We start from the raw sequence: 18,515 nt of genomic DNA, 5'->3' as shown, positions 1-18,515 counted from the left end.
GGACTGAGTCCAATCTCCTTAACTTGTAATTACCCCATCAATTAGAACAGTGCTTGGAACATAGTAAGCACTTAACAAGTACTATTATCATTATTTTTATTATTACTGTGAGCCCCATGCAGGGAGAAACTGTGTTCAACCTGAATAACTTGTATCTACCCCATTACTCAGAAGGGTGCATGACCCATAGTAATTAATACTAACGATAACAATTGTGATAGTAATTATTATAATAGGGAACGAATACAGGGCCTCAAGGAGCATTTGCAGTTAGTGAGATGCGGAGAAGAAGCCAGTGCAAGACCCCCAAATGTCAAATCTCAGTGTTCTCAGTCCAAACCACATCAACGTCTGCTTACTGATGATCACCTGGGTCTGGAAGGAGCAGTTCCAACATACCGTCTGTGTCTGAACGGATTCTCCCAGCCTGACATCCACTGGCCCGTAACATCAAGCCGCAGACCACGGAAAGATATCCCGAAGGACCTGAGCCCAAGGCGACTGCATCCTTCCCGAAACGTGAGAGGAATCTTGGATCGGATTAGCAAATTCCTCCAAGACCAGGGACTCAGCATCATCCTCCAACGACACAAGTAGAGGAAAACACTCTACAGAATGGAGAAGGATGGCCTACTCAGAAGCCCTACATATTTATTGAGAATCCCTACAAATCTCCTCACCGTGCCTCGTTCTCGCCTGTCCCGCCATCGACCCCCGGCCCACATCATCCCCCAGGCCTGGAATGACCCCAATCCCTCTGCCCATCCGCCAAGCTAGCTCTCTTCCTCCCTTCAAGGCCCTACTGAGAGCTCACCTCCTCCAGGAGGCCTTCCCAGACTGAGCCCCTTCCTTCCTCTCCCCCTCGTCCCCCTCTCCATTCCCCCCATCTTACCTCCTTCCCTTCCCCACAGCACCGGTATATATGTATATATGTTTGTACATATTTATTACTCTATTTATTTTACTTGTACATATCTATTCTATTTATTTTATTTTGTTAGTATGTTTGGTTTTGTTCTCTGTCTCCCCCTTTTAGACTGAGCCCACTGTTGGGTAGGGACTGTCTCTGTATGTTGCCAACTTGTACTTCTCAAGCGCTTAGTACAGTGTCTGCACACAATAAGCGTTCAATAAATACGATTGATTGATTGATTGATTGACTGATTGATTGAGACCCCACAGACCTGAGAGTCCGGAGATCTGAGTTCAATGCAGGCTCCGCCACTTGTCTGCTCTTTGACCATTGACAAGACAGGTAACTTCTCTGTGCCTCAGTGCCCTCAGCTGTAAAATGGAGATTAAGACTTTGAGCCCCACTTGGGACAACCCGATTACCTTGCATCTCCCCCAGCACTTAGAAAGGTGCTTGCTACATAGTAAGCGCATAACAAATGCCATCATCATCAACAAAGGAGGCCTTCCCAGACTGAGCCCTCTCCATCCTCTCCCCCTCCTCCCCCTCCCCATCTCCCCCTCCTTACCTCCTTCCCCTCCCCACATCACCTGTATATATGTGTATGTATTTGTACGTATTTATTACTCTATTTATTTATTTATTTATTTATTTATTTATTTATTTATTTATTTATTTTATTTGTGCATATTTATTCTATCAAGTCGTCAGAACAAATAGAATTAAAGCTAAATGCACATCATTAACCCAAAAAATAGAATAGTAAACATTCATTCATTCAATCGTATTTATTGAGCGCTTACTGTGTGTAGAGCACTAGACTAAGCACTTGGGAAATACAAGTCGGCAACATATTGAAACGATCCCCACCCAACAACGGGCTCACAGTCTAGAAGGGGGAGACAGACAACAAAACAATACATGTGGACAGGTGACAAGTCGACAGAACAAATAGAATTAAAGCTAGATGCACATCAGTAACAAATAGAATCGTAAATATTTACAAGTAAATTGAATTGAGTAATAAATCTGTCCAAACATATAGACAGGTGCTGTGGGAAGGGGAAGGAGGTAGGGCGCGGGGGATGGGGAGGAGGAGAGGAAAAGGGGGGCTCAGTCTGGGAAGGCCTCTTGGAGCAGGTGAGCTCACATTAGGGCTTTGAAGGGAGGAAGAGAGCTAGCTTGGCGGATATGTGGCAGGAGGGCATTCCAGGCCAGGCGGATGACGTGGGCCGGGGGTCGACAGTGGGACAGGCGAGAACGAGGGACAGTGAGGAGATTAGCAGCAGAGGAGCAGAGGGTGCGGGCTGGGCTGGAGAAGGAGAGAAGGGAGATGAGGCAGGAGGGGGCGAGGGGATGGACAGCCTTGAAGCCAAGAGTGAGGAGTTTTTGACTGATCTATAGGTTGAAAGGCAGCCACGGATGTGCGGAGGGAGGGCATTCCAGGCCAGGGGGAGGACGTGAGCCGGGGGTCGACAGCGGGACAGGCAAGAAGGAGGTACAGTGAGGTCAGTGGAGGTGGCACGTGGTGGGCATGGATCGGGTGGTTAGAAGGGGATGGAAGGCGGGGGTTGATGGGGGGTAGCCTAGAAGAGAGGGGACTGACTCCACCATGTACAGTGAAACCTTAGCCCCGGGGGCTTCCTTGGAAAAGTGGGGGAGTGGCTGGGGCCTTATTTCACCAAGGCTGCAGCCCCCAGGGACCCCTGCATGAGTCCTGTCCTGAAAAGAGTGGCCCAAGCCTGGATTTGGGACTCATCCTCTTAAGGACCCAGACTGAGCCCCCTTTTCATTCATTCAATTGCATTTATTGAGCGCTTACTGTGTGCAGAGCACTGTACTAAGCTTTTGGGAAGTACAAGTTGGCCACATATAGAGACGGTCCCTATCCAACGGTGGGCTCACAGTCCTCTCCTCCTCCCCATCCCCCACACTAGAGAAGCAGCATGCTCAGTGGAAAGATCCCGGGCTTTAGAATCAGAGGTCATGGGTTCTAATCCCGGCTCCGCCAATTGTCAGCTGTGTGACTTTGGGCAAGTCACTTCACTTCTCTGGGCCTCAGTTACCTCATCAGTAAAATGGGAAGTAAGACTGTGAGCCCCCCATGGGGCAACCTGATCACCTTGTAACCTCCCCAGCACTTAGAACAGTGCTTTGCACATAGTAAGTGCTTAATAAATGCCATTATTATTATTATTACCTCCTTCCCCTCCCCACAGCACCTGTATATATGTTTGTACAGATTTATTACTCTATTTATTTTACTTGTACATATTTACTATTCTATTTATTTTGTTAATGATGTGCATTTAGCTTTAATTCTATTTGTTCTGACGACTTTGCCACCTGTCTACATGTTTGGTTTTGTTGTCTGTCTCCCCCTTCATACTGTGAGCTCACTGTTGGGTAGGGACCGTCTCTATATGTTGAAAACTTGTACTTCCCAAGCGCTTAGTACAGTGCTCTGCACACAGTAAGTGCTCAATAAATACGATTGATTGATTGATTGATTGATTAAGGGGGTGAGGTGATGGAGGGCCTTGAAGCCGAGAGTGAGGAGTTTTTGCTTCATGCAAAGGTTGATAGGCAACCACTGGAGATTTTTGAGGAGGGCAGTGACATGCCCAGGGCGTTTCTGTGGAAGGATAATCCAGGCAGCTGAGTGAAGTATAGACTGAAATGGGGAGAGACAGGACAGAAGATCAGGAAGGAGGCCGATGCAGTAATCCAATCAGGATAAGATGAGAGATTGAACCAACATGTAGCGGTTTGGATGGAGAGGAAAGGGTGGATTTTGGTGATGTTGTGAAGCAGTGTGGCTCAGTGGAAAGAGCACGGGCTTTGGAGTCAGGGGTCATAGGTTCAAATCCCAGCTCCGCCACTTGTCAGCTGTGTGACTTTGGGCAAGTCACTTAACTTCTCTGTGCCTCAGTTACCTCATCTGTAAAATGGGGGTTAAAACTGTGAGCCCCACGTGGAACAACCTGATCACCTTGTAACCTCCCCCGCACTTAGAACAGTGCTTTGCACATAGTAAGCGCTTAATAAATGCCATTATCATTACTAAGTTGTGACCAGAGGTTTTGGTAATGGATTGGATGTGTGGGGTGAATGAGAGCAGAGTCAAGGATTTCATTCATTCAATCATATTTATTAAGCATTACAATGTGCATAGCACTGTACTGAGTGCTTGGAAAGTACAATTCGGCAACATATAGATACTGTCCCTACCCAACAACAGGCTCAGAGTCTAGAAAAGGGAGACAGACAGCAAAACAGAGCAAGTAGAAAGGATGACACCAAGGTTGTGGGCTTGTGGGATGGGAAGGATGGCAGTGCCATCCACAGTGATAGGAAAGTCAGGGAGAAGGCAGGGTTTTGGGGGGAAGATAAGGAGCTTAGCATGGGTATGTTGAGCTTTAGGTGGCGGGCGGACATACGGATGGAGATTTCCTGAAGGCAGGAGGAGATGTGAGCCTGGAGAGAGGGAGACAGAACAGGGGAGGAGATGGAGATTTGGGTGTCGTCTGCGTAGAGATGATAGTTGAAGCTGTGGGAGCGAATGAGTTCACCAAGGGAGAGAGTATAGATGGAGGACAGCAGGGGACCAAGAGCTGACCCTTGAGGAACCCCTACAATTAGGGGATGGGAGGGGGAGGAGGAGCCCACAGAGGAGACTGAGAACCTACGGCCAGAGAGGTGAGGAGAATCAGGACAGGATGGAGTCCGTAAAGCCAAGGTTGGATAAAGTGTTGAGGAGAAGGGGATGATCCACAATGTCGAAAGCAGCCTGCTGCCCAGGAGATAATCAATCAGTCAATCAATCAGTGGTATTTACTGAGTGTTTACGGTGGGCAGAGCACTGTATTAAGCCCTTGGGAGGGTACAGTACAGTAGAGTTGGAAGACGTTCCTTGCCCACAAGAGGCATACAGTCTAGAAGGGGAGACAGACTTTAAATGAATTATGTGAGTCAGAGGACCTGGGTTCTAATTCCAGCTCCTCCACTGGTCTGCTGTGTGACTTTGGTCAAGGCATTTAACTTCCCTGTGCCTCAGTCACCTCATCCGTAAAGTGGGATTTAAGATTATGATCCCCATGTGAGACAGGGACTGTGAGCAACCTGGCTAGGTTGTAACTACCCCAGCGCTTAGAATGGAGCTTGGCATGAAGTAAGTGCATAACAAATACTGTTATTATTATTATTATATTATTATAATCCATGGCTTGTCTTACTCCAGCATGGCAGGGTCTTTTGCAGAGCCAATGGGGACATTTGCTTGCTAAACTTTAAGAATTTAGGGAAGTTGTGGCTGTGGCAGGGGCTGGTATTCATTCATTCAATCTTATTTATTGAGTGCTTACTTTGTGCAGAGCACTGTTCTCACTGATGGACTCTGAGAAGCGAGGATCCTGGAAGTGTCACTTCACAACTCTTTGGCTCAAGTTTCCTCAGCTATAACGTAGGAATGAAATACCCGTTCTCTCTCCACTTGGACTCTGAGCCCCTTGTTGGACAGGGACTTTGTCCAACCTGATTAACTTGTATCTTCCCCAGAGTGCTTAGAACAGTGACAAAAAGTAAGTGCTTAATAACCATTATTAGGTAACATTGACAGGATTTGACGACAGACTATGCATGTTGAAAGCGACAGATGAGTAGAGAATAATGCCAAGCACCACTAACTCTAAAGGGTTGACAAACGCAGAAATATTTACACACAGAGCAGTCAAAAATGAATAATTGAGCAGACATTAGAAACTCAGTAACACTACTGAATGGATGAACAGTGACAAACACAAAAATATTTATGCCCAGAGCAGTCAAACATGAATAACTGAGCAGACATTAGGAACTCAGTAATACTACTGAATGAATGAACAGTGAACAGTGACAAACACAAAAATATTTATGCCCAGAGCAGTCAAAAATGAATAATTGAGCAGACATTAGGAACTCAGTAATACTACTGAATGAATGAACAGTGAACAGTGATAGATCCATCAGGAATGAAGGGATTCTTTGAGAGCGAGAGTTCAGGGGAGATTGTGAGAGCGAGGTGGCACTTTCCAAAACAGCCGCAAAGACTGCAAAAGAGCAAATATAACTGCCCAGGAAAGACAATCTTATCATGTTCTTTGTGGAAATGTCCAAGTCATGCGATAGTATGGGGAAGCAGCATGGCTTAGTGGAAAGAGCCCGGGCTTTGGAATCAGAGGTCATGGGTTCAAATTCCGGCTCCGCCACTTGTCAGCTGTGTGACTTTGGGCAAGTCGCTTCACTTCTCTGGGCCTCAGTTCCCTCATCTATAGAATGGGGATTAAAACTGTGAGCCCCCCATGGGACAACCTGATCACCTTGTAACCTCCCCAGCGCTTAGAACAGTGATTTGCACATAGTAAGTACTTAATAAATGCCATTATTATCATTATTATTAATAGCATTTTTCCACATCAAGCAGAAACTCCTTAACATGGACTCTAAGGTATCCAATCAGTTATTTCCCTTTCACTAATCTTCTATTTCCATGTAGACCACATTTGCTTCGCTCCTCTAATGCCCTCTGTACCTCAATATCCACTATCTCACTGCTCACTCCTTATTCTCATCCTCCTTCTGTCCTGAAACTCTATCTGACAGACCACTGCTCACCCCATCTTCAGAGCCCTACTAAAATCATATTTCTTCCAAGAAGCCTACCCTAATTTATTTTTTCCCTACCATATTCACCCCCATATTCACCCTCCTTTCTCTTCTACCTATGTCAGCTGAATGCCTCTGAATCTGAATGCTAGACATACATTTGTTCACCTTTGAAAGCAGACAAGAAGTAAATGTGGCAGATCCAAATAGCTCAAATTCAATGCAAATTTTATTCCACACAGGGATCGCGATCTAAGAGGTAAGGACAGGCGTGTAACTTATCCCCATTTTACAAATGAGGAAACTGAGGCCCAGAGAGGCAGCCTAGTGAAAAGAGCATGGGCCTGGAACTGGGTTCTAATCCTGACTCTACTACATACCTATTGTGTGACCTTGGGCAAGTCACTAAACTTCCCTGGGCCTCAGTTCCCATATCTGCACAATGGGAATTCAATACCTGTTCTCCCTCCTACTGAGACTGTGAGCTCCATGTGGGATCTGATTATCCTGCATTTATTTCAGAGCCCAGGACAGTGTTTGGCACATAGGAAGCGCTTTAGCAAAAATTATAATTATTCAATCAGTCAATCAATTGTATTTATTGAGCACTTATTGTGTGCAGAGCACTGTAGTAAGTGCTTGGGAGAGTATAACATAGCAATGTAAGAGACATGTTCCCATCCCACAATGAGCTTATAGTCTAGAGGGATTTCTTCTTCTTCTTTTTCATCTTCTTCTTCTTCTTTCTTCTTCTTCTTCTTCTTCTTCTTCTTCTTCTTCTTCTTCTTCTTCTTCTTCTTCTTCTTCTTCTTCTTCTTCTTCTTCTTCTTCTTCTTCCTCTTCTTCCTCTTCTTCCTCTTCTTCTTCGCCAACTTGTAGTTCCCAAGCACTTAGTACAGTGCTCTGCACACAGTAAGCACTAGACTCCCAGACTGAGCCCCCTTCTTCCTCCTCCCCTCCTCCCCACTCCATCCCACCCCCACCTTACCTCCTTCCCTTCCCCACAGCACCTGTATATATGTATATATGTTTGTACGTATTTATTACTCTATTTATTTATTTTACTTGTACATGTCTATTCTATTTATTTTATTTTGTTAATATGTTTTGTTTTGTTCTCTGTCTCCCCCCTTCTAGACCGTGAGGCAACTGTTGGGTACGGACCATCTCTATATCAATCGATCGTATTTATTGAGCGTTTACTGTGTGCAGAGCACTGTACTAAGCGCTTGGGAAGTACAAGTTGGCAACATATAGAGACGGTCCCTACCCAACAGTGGGCTCACAGTCTAAAAAAAAAATGTTGCCAACTTGTACTTCCCAAGTGCTTAGTACAGTGCTCTGCACACAGTAAGTGCTCAATAAATATAATTGATTGATTGATTGACTGTGAGCCTTTTAGACTGTGAGCCCGCTGTTGGTAGGGACTGTCTCTATATGTTGCCATCTTGTACTTCCCAAGCGCTTAGTACAGTGCTCTGCACACAGTAAGTGCTCAATAAATACAATTGATTGATTGATTGTACTTCCCAATCGCTTAGTAAAGTGCTCTGCACACAGTAAGCGCTCAATAAATATGCTTGAATGAATGAATGAATAAATATGAGTGAGTGAATGATGAATGAATAAATACGATTGAATGAATGAAATGAATGAATTAAACCCTGGGTCTCCTGACTTCTAATCCCATCATTTTTCCTCTTTTATCTTAGAATACCAATGAATGCTATGCTAATGTCCCAGATTTACTTCAGAACTATAGTTCCAGGTATTCCAAACTTCACCCTCTTTTTCCATGAAGCAAATTGAAACATTGGAATGAATGCTCTGCAAAATGAGGTCCTGGGGAGGCCAAAGATTAAATAAGTGGCTTCGACGTTGGGTAGTCTAACCATCTCAGGTTAGCCAGGGCTCTCTGATTCTTGCAGACTTCTTCAGAAGATGCTAGGTAAAATAGAAGCATCCTCAAACTGAGACTACTTCACCTGCACTGGTCAACTGATTTCCCAGTTGCTCTTTGCTCACTTAAAATCTGGGACGTTCCAGCCCTGATGACAGGAGCCAACTCAGTGATGTCACTGAAACTCAGCCTGTCAAGGATGTCAAGGAAAGGTGCAGAAAAATGGGACTGAGAAGAGTTCATTTGGCTTTGACCCGAAAGAGGTCATCATTTACCCCAGAGCATCACTCCAAGGGCGAGGATAGCAGATTGATATGAAGGATTTTGGCAGGCTGGTGATGGAATTTCAAAAAAGTTATTTTTAAATAGATACAGATAGACTTGCCCAGTTAAAAGACAACGTGCCCAGATTGTTGTCATTCACACGGGGGTTCAAGGACACACGATTTGATCACAGTGCCAATGATCACCTGAGCTGAAGAAACTTGTCCAGATATTACCCCAAGAAATAACAACCTAGTTTAATTTAGGGAAAGGGTTTCTTTGGACTTCTGCCCTCCTTCTGACTTCGAGAAGCAACATGGCCAAGTGGGTAGAACACTGGTTTGGGAGTCAGAAGGACCTGGTTTCTAATCCCAGCTCCTTGCCTTATCTCCTGTGTGACCTCGGGGCAAGTCATCGGCGCTTATGCTCTCCTCAACACTTTCTGTTCCACAGAGACTTTCTCAATTCCCATCATGTTCTGAGCCCTGTTTCCTGGCAAGTCGGCTCAAGAGGAATTGATCTTCCTCCGTGGGCTCAGGAGTCAGTCGGGAGGGGAGAGTGTGTGTTTGTGTGTGTGTGTGTGTATTTAATCATCGTTCTCTAGTGGAAAAAGATTGGGTCTCAGTAATGGAAGTCATGGTAGGTTGGCATGCCTCAATGCTTAGAACATGTTAGAACTGATGGTTATGGGATGCAGGTGGGCACCACGTTGAGCAGGGCACTTCCCAGCACATCCACTTGTATTCAAAAGTTTTTTTTCTTCAAGCCTTGCCAACCCCTATTGATGCCCCTTTGGGTTCAAGCGAACATTTCAATAGTAGGGGAACTTATGCGCGAATTCTCTTGAATGAGTGATCTCAAAACCTTCCATCTCTGTGATTATTGAATTGTAGGCTTCACAATCAGAGCTTATCTTTCTGGAACAACAAAAAAAAAGCATAATGCCATTATTTTATCCGGTATGGAAACTGTTTTCATTTGGCTCTCTGTTCTTAATCCTCACCCTCTTTTTCACTTCCTCACAAGCCGCATCTGAGTCATACCTCAAGAAGACGGCTAAAACAAACAAAAAACTCATTTTATTTCTGTGCACAAAAGATTTCAACCACTTTCTCCACAGCCCTTGAAGTAATCTCTAGCATTAGATTATTTCTTTAACACTTCGACTTGTGACCAGTGCAAGCGTTTTCATCTCCTTGCACTGAAGTCCTTGGTGATGGTGCTAGAATGAAAATGTCATTTGGGCACCATTAGTGAGAAAATCAATTTCTGAGGCCTGAGGGTTTCAAGACTCATTTCTATAATCTCGTAGTGTCACACTCTCTGAAATTATTCTGCACATAAGAACTGAATTGCACACGTGCTTCTATATAGTTAACGAATATCTTTTAGCTCGGATAGAGGTGGGACATTTTTATTATTGAAAATAGCAATTATTTTTCATTTTTATAGTGAACCCATTTGTTCTTTAACCATGATTGCAACTACAAACTCATGATCGTTTCCAAATATTGGTCTTCAAATCAACACCTAAAAATTTACTTGCAATAGATTCTTCTTCATTCTTCTTCATTTTCTCTCAGAAATATCATTTTAAGACTGTGACCATTATTGGCCTGAAACTGTGCCTGACCTGATTATCTTGTATTTACCCCCTGTACTTGGTAGAGTTCTGTTCCTCACAACGAAAGTGCTTAACAACTATAATTAGTACTATTAATAATAATAATAATAACAATAACTGTAATAATAATAATAATAAGTACTTAGTAGAGTTCTGTTCCTCACAGAAGTGCTTAACAACTATAATTAGTACTACTACTACTACTACTAATAACAATAATGATAATAATAATAATAAGTGCTTACTATGTGCCAGGCATTCTTCTAAGCACTGGGGTTGATACAAGCTGATAAGGTTGGACAGTCCATGTCCCACATGGGGTTCACAGTCTTAATTTCCATTGTACAGATGAGGTAACTGAGGCACAGAAAAGTAAAGTGACTTGCTCAAGGTCACACTACAGACAATTGGTGGAGCCGGGATTAGAAGCGAGGTACTTCTGACTGTTAGGCCCATTTTCTATCTTCTAAGACACATTACGTCTCTAATTAGTCTCCCAAGACATTTGAAAAAAATGGGTGATATTCCATTAAGGCATGACGTAAAGCACTACAAACTTTTACGTTTTTGTCAGAAATAGAAACAAAGCTGTGTGCGTAAGAATTTAAATAATGAATCAAGCAGGTATTTGCTGAGCTCTTAGTTCTATGATGGGTTGGCATATTTCGCTCTACAAAATGTTATTCAATCGAATCATCATCATCATCATCGTCATCATCAATCGTATTTATTGAGCGCTTACTGTGTGCAGAGCACTGTACTAAGCGCTTGGGAAGTACAAGTTGGCAACATATAGAGACAGTCCCTACCCAGCAGTGCGCTCACAGTCTAAAAGGGGGAGACAGAGAACAAAACCAAACATACTAACAAAATAAAATAAATAGAATAGATATGTACAAGTAAAATAAATAAAAAAATAAATAGAGTAATAAATATGTACAAACATATATACATATATACAGGTGCTATGGGGAAGGGAAGGAGGTAAGATGGGGGGGATGGAGAGGGGGACGAGGGGGAGAGGAAGGAAGGGGCTCAGTCTGGGAAGGCCTCCTAATCCTTATAGATGATATGGCAAATGGGCATTTTTTTGAAGGGTGAGATAGACATCAATACAAGTAAACAGGCATCAATATAAATAACTAGAATTATATACATATATATATATATATATATGTACATACATAAGTGCTGTGGGATGGGGACGGGGGGAAGAGCAAAGAGAAAGTTGTGGTGATGCGGAGGAGAGTGGGAACTGCAGAAAAGTGGGGCTTAGTCTGGGAAGGCTTCTTGGAGGAGGTGAGCCTTCAGTAGGGCTTTGAAGGGGGGAAGAGTGATTGCTTTTGGTGGATTTGAGGAGGGAGGCGTTCCAGGCCAGAGGTGGGATATCATGGCTCAGTGGAAAGAGCCCGGGCTTTGGAGTCAGAGGTCATGGGTTCAAATCCAGGCTCCGCCAATTGTCAGCTGTGTGACTTTGGGTAAGTCACTTCACTTCTCTGGGCTTCAGTTCCCTCATCTGTAAAATAAGAATTAAGACTGTGAGCCCCCTGTTGGACAACCTGATCACCTTGTACCTCCCCAGCGCTTAGAACAGTGCTTTGCACATAGTAAGCACTTAATGTCATTATTATTATTATTATTATTATTATTATTATTATTATTATTATTATTATTATATGGGCCAGGGGTCAGCAGTGAAACAGGAGAGACGGAGGCACAGTGAGGAGGTTAGCAACAGAGGAGTGGAGTGTGCGGGCTGGGACATGGAAGGAGAGAAGGAAGGATGAGGTAGGAGAGTGCAAGGTGATGGAAAGCTTTCAAGCCAATAGTGAGGAGTTTTTGGTTGATAGGGTTAAGTTTCTACAGGAGGAAGGGACTTGTGTGCAGGAAGTGGATTAGGGATGTGAACATGCATGATTTCCTCTGACACCGCAGCATGTCAGGTGGAATCTAATAATAATAATAATAATAATGGCATTTATTAAGCACTTACTTTGTGCAAAGCACTGTTCTAAGCGCTGGGGAGGTTACAAGGTAATCAGGTTGCCCCATGGGGGGCTCACAGTCTTCATCCCCATTTTCCAGATGAGGGAACTGAGGCACAGAGAAGTTAAGTGACTTGCCCAAAGTCACCCAGCTGACAAGTGGCGGGGCCAGGATTTGAACCCATGACTTCTGACTCCAAAGCCCGGGCTCTTTCCACTGAGCCACACTCTGAGGCAGGGGTAGGGGGGATCCCAGTCTGGGCCACCACAGATGGGGATCTCCCAGACGGTCAAGGAGAGCTGCTGTTGAGATAAGCAGCTTTGTTCTAGGGGATACAGCATCGGCCTGGGAATCAGAAGGACCTGGGTTCTAATCCCTGTTCTGTTACTTGTCGGCTGTGTGGCCTTGGGCAAGTCACTACTCTTCTCTGTGTCTCAGTAACCACAGCTGTAAAGTGGGGATTAAGATTGTAAACCCGTTGTGGGACAGAGATTGTGTCCAACCAGATTTGCTTGTATCCGTCCCAGGACTTATTACAGTGCCTGGCACAAAATAAACGCTTAGTAAATGCCACAATTATTATTATTATTGTTATTGTAATTACTGCCATCACTGCCAAACTGATTGGGTGAAGGGTCTCCATCCCTGGACCAGGTGACAGAGAGGACACTCCAGTGGAGACCGGGCAGGCGTCCGTCTCCCACTCACCCAGGTACTGGAGCAGGGATGCCCTCTTCCCTCTCCTCAGAGCAGGAAAGCAGCACAAAGCAAAGTGGCTCTGTCCCAGCTCCTGCAGAGGATTGTCAATCAATCAATCAATCAATCAGTCATATTTATTGAGCACTTACTGTGTGCAGAGCACTGTACTAAGCGCTTGGGAAGTACAAGTTAGCAACATATAGAGACAGTCCCTACCCAACAGTGGGCTCACAGTCTGAAAGGGGGAGACAGAGAACAAAACCAAACATACTAACAAAATAAAATAAATAGAATAGGTATGCACAAATAAAATAAATGAATAAATGAGTAATAAATATGTACAAACATATATACATGTATACAGGTGCTGTGGGGAAGGGAAGGAGGTAAGATGGGGAGGATGGAGAGGGGGGCGAGGAGGAGAGGAAGGAAGGGGCTCAGTCTGGGAAGGCCTCCTGGAGGAGGTGAGCTCTCAGTAGGGCCTTGAAGGGAGAAAGAGAGCTAGCTTGGCGGAGGGGCAGAGGGAGGGCATTCCAGGCCCGGGGATGGCGGGACAGGCGAGAACGAGGCACGGTGAGGAGATTAGCAGCAGAGGAGCAGAGGGTGCGGGCTGGGCTGGAGAAGGAGAGAAAGGAGGTGAGGTAGGAGGGGGTGAGGTGATGGACAGCCTTGAAGCCGAGGGTGAGGAGTTTCTGTCCAAGGTAAGTTTCCCCTCAGGGTGGGCAGGAGAGAGGAGGTGAGAAGACTTGTGTTTGTTCTCCTTTTAGTTAAAAAAGAGACAAAAATAATTACCACCGGGCCAGTAGCGGTCTGATGCAGGGGTGACCACCAGACCAGGAGTGCTGTGGTCACTGCCTGGGCCAGCGGGACCACTTGTGAAGGGCAGGCACCAGGATGGCACTGGAGTTGGCCTCCAAACCTGGCCCTATCTCACTTTGGGATTGACCCTACCTCCCTGTGTTTCCCCAATGCCTTGGTCTTTTGAGGTGTCCCCTGCTTCCCCGGCCACAAGGCTCGAAGGTGGTGGAACGGGCCACAAATCGGAGATCAACGGACCGTTAGAGGAGGGACTAAGAGCGAAGAATGGAGACCAATGGAGAACAAGGGTTGCCAACTTCGTACTTACCCCTCAGTGAGAAGTCACGGAGCCTGACGGACAGCAAGGGGACTAATGAGAGTTCGCTCCTGTGGGCTCACCTTAGGGAGGACCAATGGGCACAGATGGGTCACCCAGCCATGTATCTGCAAATGAAAGGATGTTTTAAAACACTGCCCATGTAAGCAGCCCACACTCAGTACCGGTAGCTGTATGCTGAGCCTGCCTGTGAGGGAAGGGGATTAATAATAATAATTATTATTATTATGGTATTTGTTAAGTGCTTACTATGTGCCAAGCACTGTTCTAAGTGCTGGGGTTGATACAAGGTAACCAGCTTGCCCCACGTGGGGCTCAGAGTCTTAATCCCCATTTTACAGATGAGCTGAGGTACAGAGAAGTTAAGTGATTTGCCCAAGGTCACACAGCAGACAAGTGGTGGAGCTGGGATTAGAACCCACAACCTCTAATTCCCAAGCCCGGGCTCTTTCCACTGAGCCACACTGCTTAGGTGCCTGACATGGAGCAATCTGTGGTCTCTGTGTTCTCTATGCTACACCTAGCTGGGAGTGGTAACATGTCTATGTATATCTCTTTATAGTCAGTTACTTTCTTTACTGGTAGTTTATTTTAATGTTTCTTTACTTGTAGTTTATTTTAATGTTTGTCTTCCCTTCTGTAACCTCGTTGACTGCATGGATTTTTCTACCAACTGTATTGTACTCTCCCAAGCATTTAGTACAGTGCTCTGCACAGAATAAGCACCCAATAAATACCACTGATTGATTGATAGATATCTTATACCCATTTTTTGCCTTATGCTGTCGAGTCGTCTCCAACCCACAGTGATGCCATGGGCACATCTCCCCCAGAACGCCCCACCTCCATCTGCCATCGTTCTGGTGGTGGATCCAGAGAGTTTTCTCGGGAAAAATCTGGAAGTAGTTTACCATTGGCTCCTTCCATGCAGCAAGCTTGAGTCTCTGCCCTCGACCCATGCGGCTGCTGCCCAGTACGGGTGAGTTTTGACTTGTGGCAGATTGCCTTCCACTCTCTAGCCACTGGCCAAGCTGGGAATGGAATGGGTAGGCCTCTGCATGACTCTCCCTTCTGTAGTCAAGACTGGTAGAGGATTGGAAACTCTTCAGGAGGGACCCTGAGAGGGGCTACCCATTTTAACAGATGAGGAAACTGAGATCTAGAGAACTTAAGTGAATTGTGTATGGAAGCGTTGTGTCATAATGGAAAGAGCATGGCATTGGGAGTCAGAGGACTTGGGTTCTAATGGTATCTCTATGACTTTATTCATTCATTCATTCAATCAATCATATTTATTGAGCACTTACTGTGTGCAGAGCTTGCCTGCTGTGTAACTTTGGCCAAGCCACTAAACTTCTCTGTGCCTCAGTTTCCTCCTCTGTCCAATGGGGATTGAGTCCTACTTAGATTATGAGCGTCATGTGAGACAGGAACTGTGTCCAAAACAAATATTTGCATCTGCTGCCGAGCTTAGTACAGTGCTTGGCACATGATAAATACTGAACAAATATCACCTTTATTAAACGGAGGAGCTGGGATTAGCACGCAGGTCTTCTGGCTCTCTGACCAATTTCCACTAGTCCATGCTGCTTCCAACTAATGACTTCCCAAATCCTAAATTACTGCTACATAATCAGTCAATCAATCATATTTATTGAGCACTTGATGCAGAACACTGTACTAAGTGGTTGGAAGAGTAAAACACTATAACATAACAGACATATTACCTGTCCACAGTGAGTTTACAGTCTAGCAAGTATTCTAAATAATGACAGAATACTTGCTATTGCTAAGAATGAGAGCTGGTTTCAATCAATCAATCAATCAATCAATCAATCGTATTTATTGAGCGCTTACTGTGTGCAGAGCACTGTACTAAGCGCTTGGGAAGTACAAGTTGGCAACATATAGAGACAGTCCCTACCCAACAGTGGGCTCACAGTCTAGATATTTATTACTCTATTTATTTTATTTGTACATATTCTATTTATTTTATTTTGTTAATATGCTTTGTTTTGTTCTCTGTCTCCTCCTTCTAGACTGTGAGCCCACTGTTGGGTAGGGACCGTCTCTATATGTTGCCAACTTGGACTTCCCAAGAGCTTAGTACAGTGCTCTGCACACAGTAAGTGCTCAATAAATATGATTGAATGAATGAATATTTGGTTCCCTTCTGATAGGTAGAATTGTGCCCCCTCACTCCTGCCCCCTGAATATCAGATACAGGTAATTCTGAATGTGTTATGTCTTAGAGAAGCAGTGTGGCCTGGTGGATTGAGCCCGGGCCTGGGTGTCAGAAGGACCTGGGTTCTAATCATGGCTCTGCCACGCCTGCTCTGCGACCATGGGCAAGTCATTTCTCTGTGCCTCAGTTCCCTCATCTGTCAAATGGGGATTAAGACTGTGTTTTGTCTGGTTGTCTGTCTCCCCCTTCTAGACTGTGAGCCCATTGTCGGGTAGGGACCATCTCTATACGCTGCCGACTGGTACTTCCCAAGCGCTTAGTACAGTGCTCTGCACACAGTAAGTGCTCAATAAATAGTTTGAGCCCGGCCCACGTCATCCCCCGGCCTGGAATGCCCTCCCTCTGCCCATCCGCCAAGCTAGCTCTCTTCCTCCCTTCAAGGCCCTACTGAGAGCTCACCTCCTCCAGGAGGCCTTCCCAGACTGAGCCCCCTCCTTCCTCTCCCCCTTGCCCCCCCTCCATCCTCCTCATCTTACCTCCTTCCCTTCCCCACAGCACCTGTATATATGTATATATGTTTGTACATATTTATTACTCTATTTATTTCTTTATTTATTTTACTTGTACATATCTATTCTATTTATTTATTTTGTTAATATGTTTGGTTTTGTTCTCTGTCTCCCCCTTATAGACTTTGAGCCCACTGTTGGGTAGGGACTGTCTCTGTTGCCAACTTGTACTTCCCAAGCACTTAGTACAGTGCTCTGCACACAGTAAGTGCTCAATAAATATGATTGATTGATTGAATAAATACGATTAAAATAATAATAAAATAAATAAAGACTGTGAGCCCCATGTGGGACAGGGATTGTGTTCAACATGATTAGCTGGTATCTACCCCATTGCTTAGTACAGTAACTGGCACCCAGTAAACACCTAAGAAATACCATAATTACTATGCTGAGCTGACAGTGTATTGTAATGATCTCTTCTGGAAGCCCGTCTGACCATAGAGCTTTTCTATGAGATCCCTCACACCCTTCCTATCCCTTACTCCAGAATTAATCACTGGTATTTACTGAGAACTTCCTGTATGAAGAGCAAACTACCAAGGGCTTGGAAGAGGCGATATGACAGAGTTAGTAGACACAGTCCTTGACCACAATGAGGGAACAGCCTTGGGTTGGGGACAAACATGAAAATAAATTCCAGATCCTGGAAATTGGCCGAGTGTAAGGATATGTATTTGAGTGCTGTGTGGGAGGGCTGAATATCAAGTATTAAAAGGGGTACAAAACCATTGCATCTCCACTCCCCCACACTTTCAGATTCCTGTAAACTCAAACGTCGCTTCCAAGCCCTGGGATTTAGAGGTAGGAACCAAATCAGAGGGAGGAGAGCACTTTCAAATTTTCATTAGTGGCTACTCCACCACCACCACCCCTAATGGTGGGCCCTAAGGCAGCTGCCTCTTATGCTCATCTCCCGCTGCCAGTCCTGTAAAGAGCAGGAAGGGGAGTGGGTCCAGAAAGGAGGGAGATGACATACTTCAAGGACAAGAAAAGCCATGAAAAAGTGTTAAGAAAAGAGTACGCAAAGATCTCTTTGCTTTAGAGAAGCAGCGTGACTCAGTGGAAAGAGCCCGGGCTTGGGAGCCAGAGGTCATGGGTTCTAATCCCGCCTCCGCCACTTGTCAGCTGTGTGACTTTGGGCAATTCACTTCACTTCTCTGGGCCTCAGTTCCCTCATCTGGAAAATGGGGATGAAGACTGTGAGCCCCACGTGGGACAATCTGATCACCTTGTATCCCCCCCGCAGTGCTTAGAACAGTGCTTTGCACATAGTAAGCACTTAACAAATGCCACTATTATTATTATTATTATTATTATTATTATTATTATTATTGTTATCTCTTACCTTAAAAGAGATAAAATGAAAATGACAGAGGACATATGCTCTCTGGAGAGGAGTGAAGGTAAATTATTTGGAAATGTTGGGCAGAAAGAGAAGTCTTGCGATTCCAAGCAGGAAAAGGGACTCTTTAAATCTCCAGAGAACTGAGATTGAGGGGACTTTTCCACACTGGTTCCTGGGGGTTGTCCTTTATATTAATTATGGTATTTGTTAAACACTTACTATATGCCAGGGTCTGTACTAAGTGCTGGG

The sequence above is a fragment of the Tachyglossus aculeatus genome, chromosome 2, assembly GCF_015852505.1.
Source record: "Tachyglossus aculeatus isolate mTacAcu1 chromosome 2, mTacAcu1.pri, whole genome shotgun sequence".
NCBI classification, from domain to species: Eukaryota; Metazoa; Chordata; class Mammalia; order Monotremata; family Tachyglossidae; genus Tachyglossus; species Tachyglossus aculeatus.
This window is presented reverse-complemented; position numbering follows the sequence as displayed.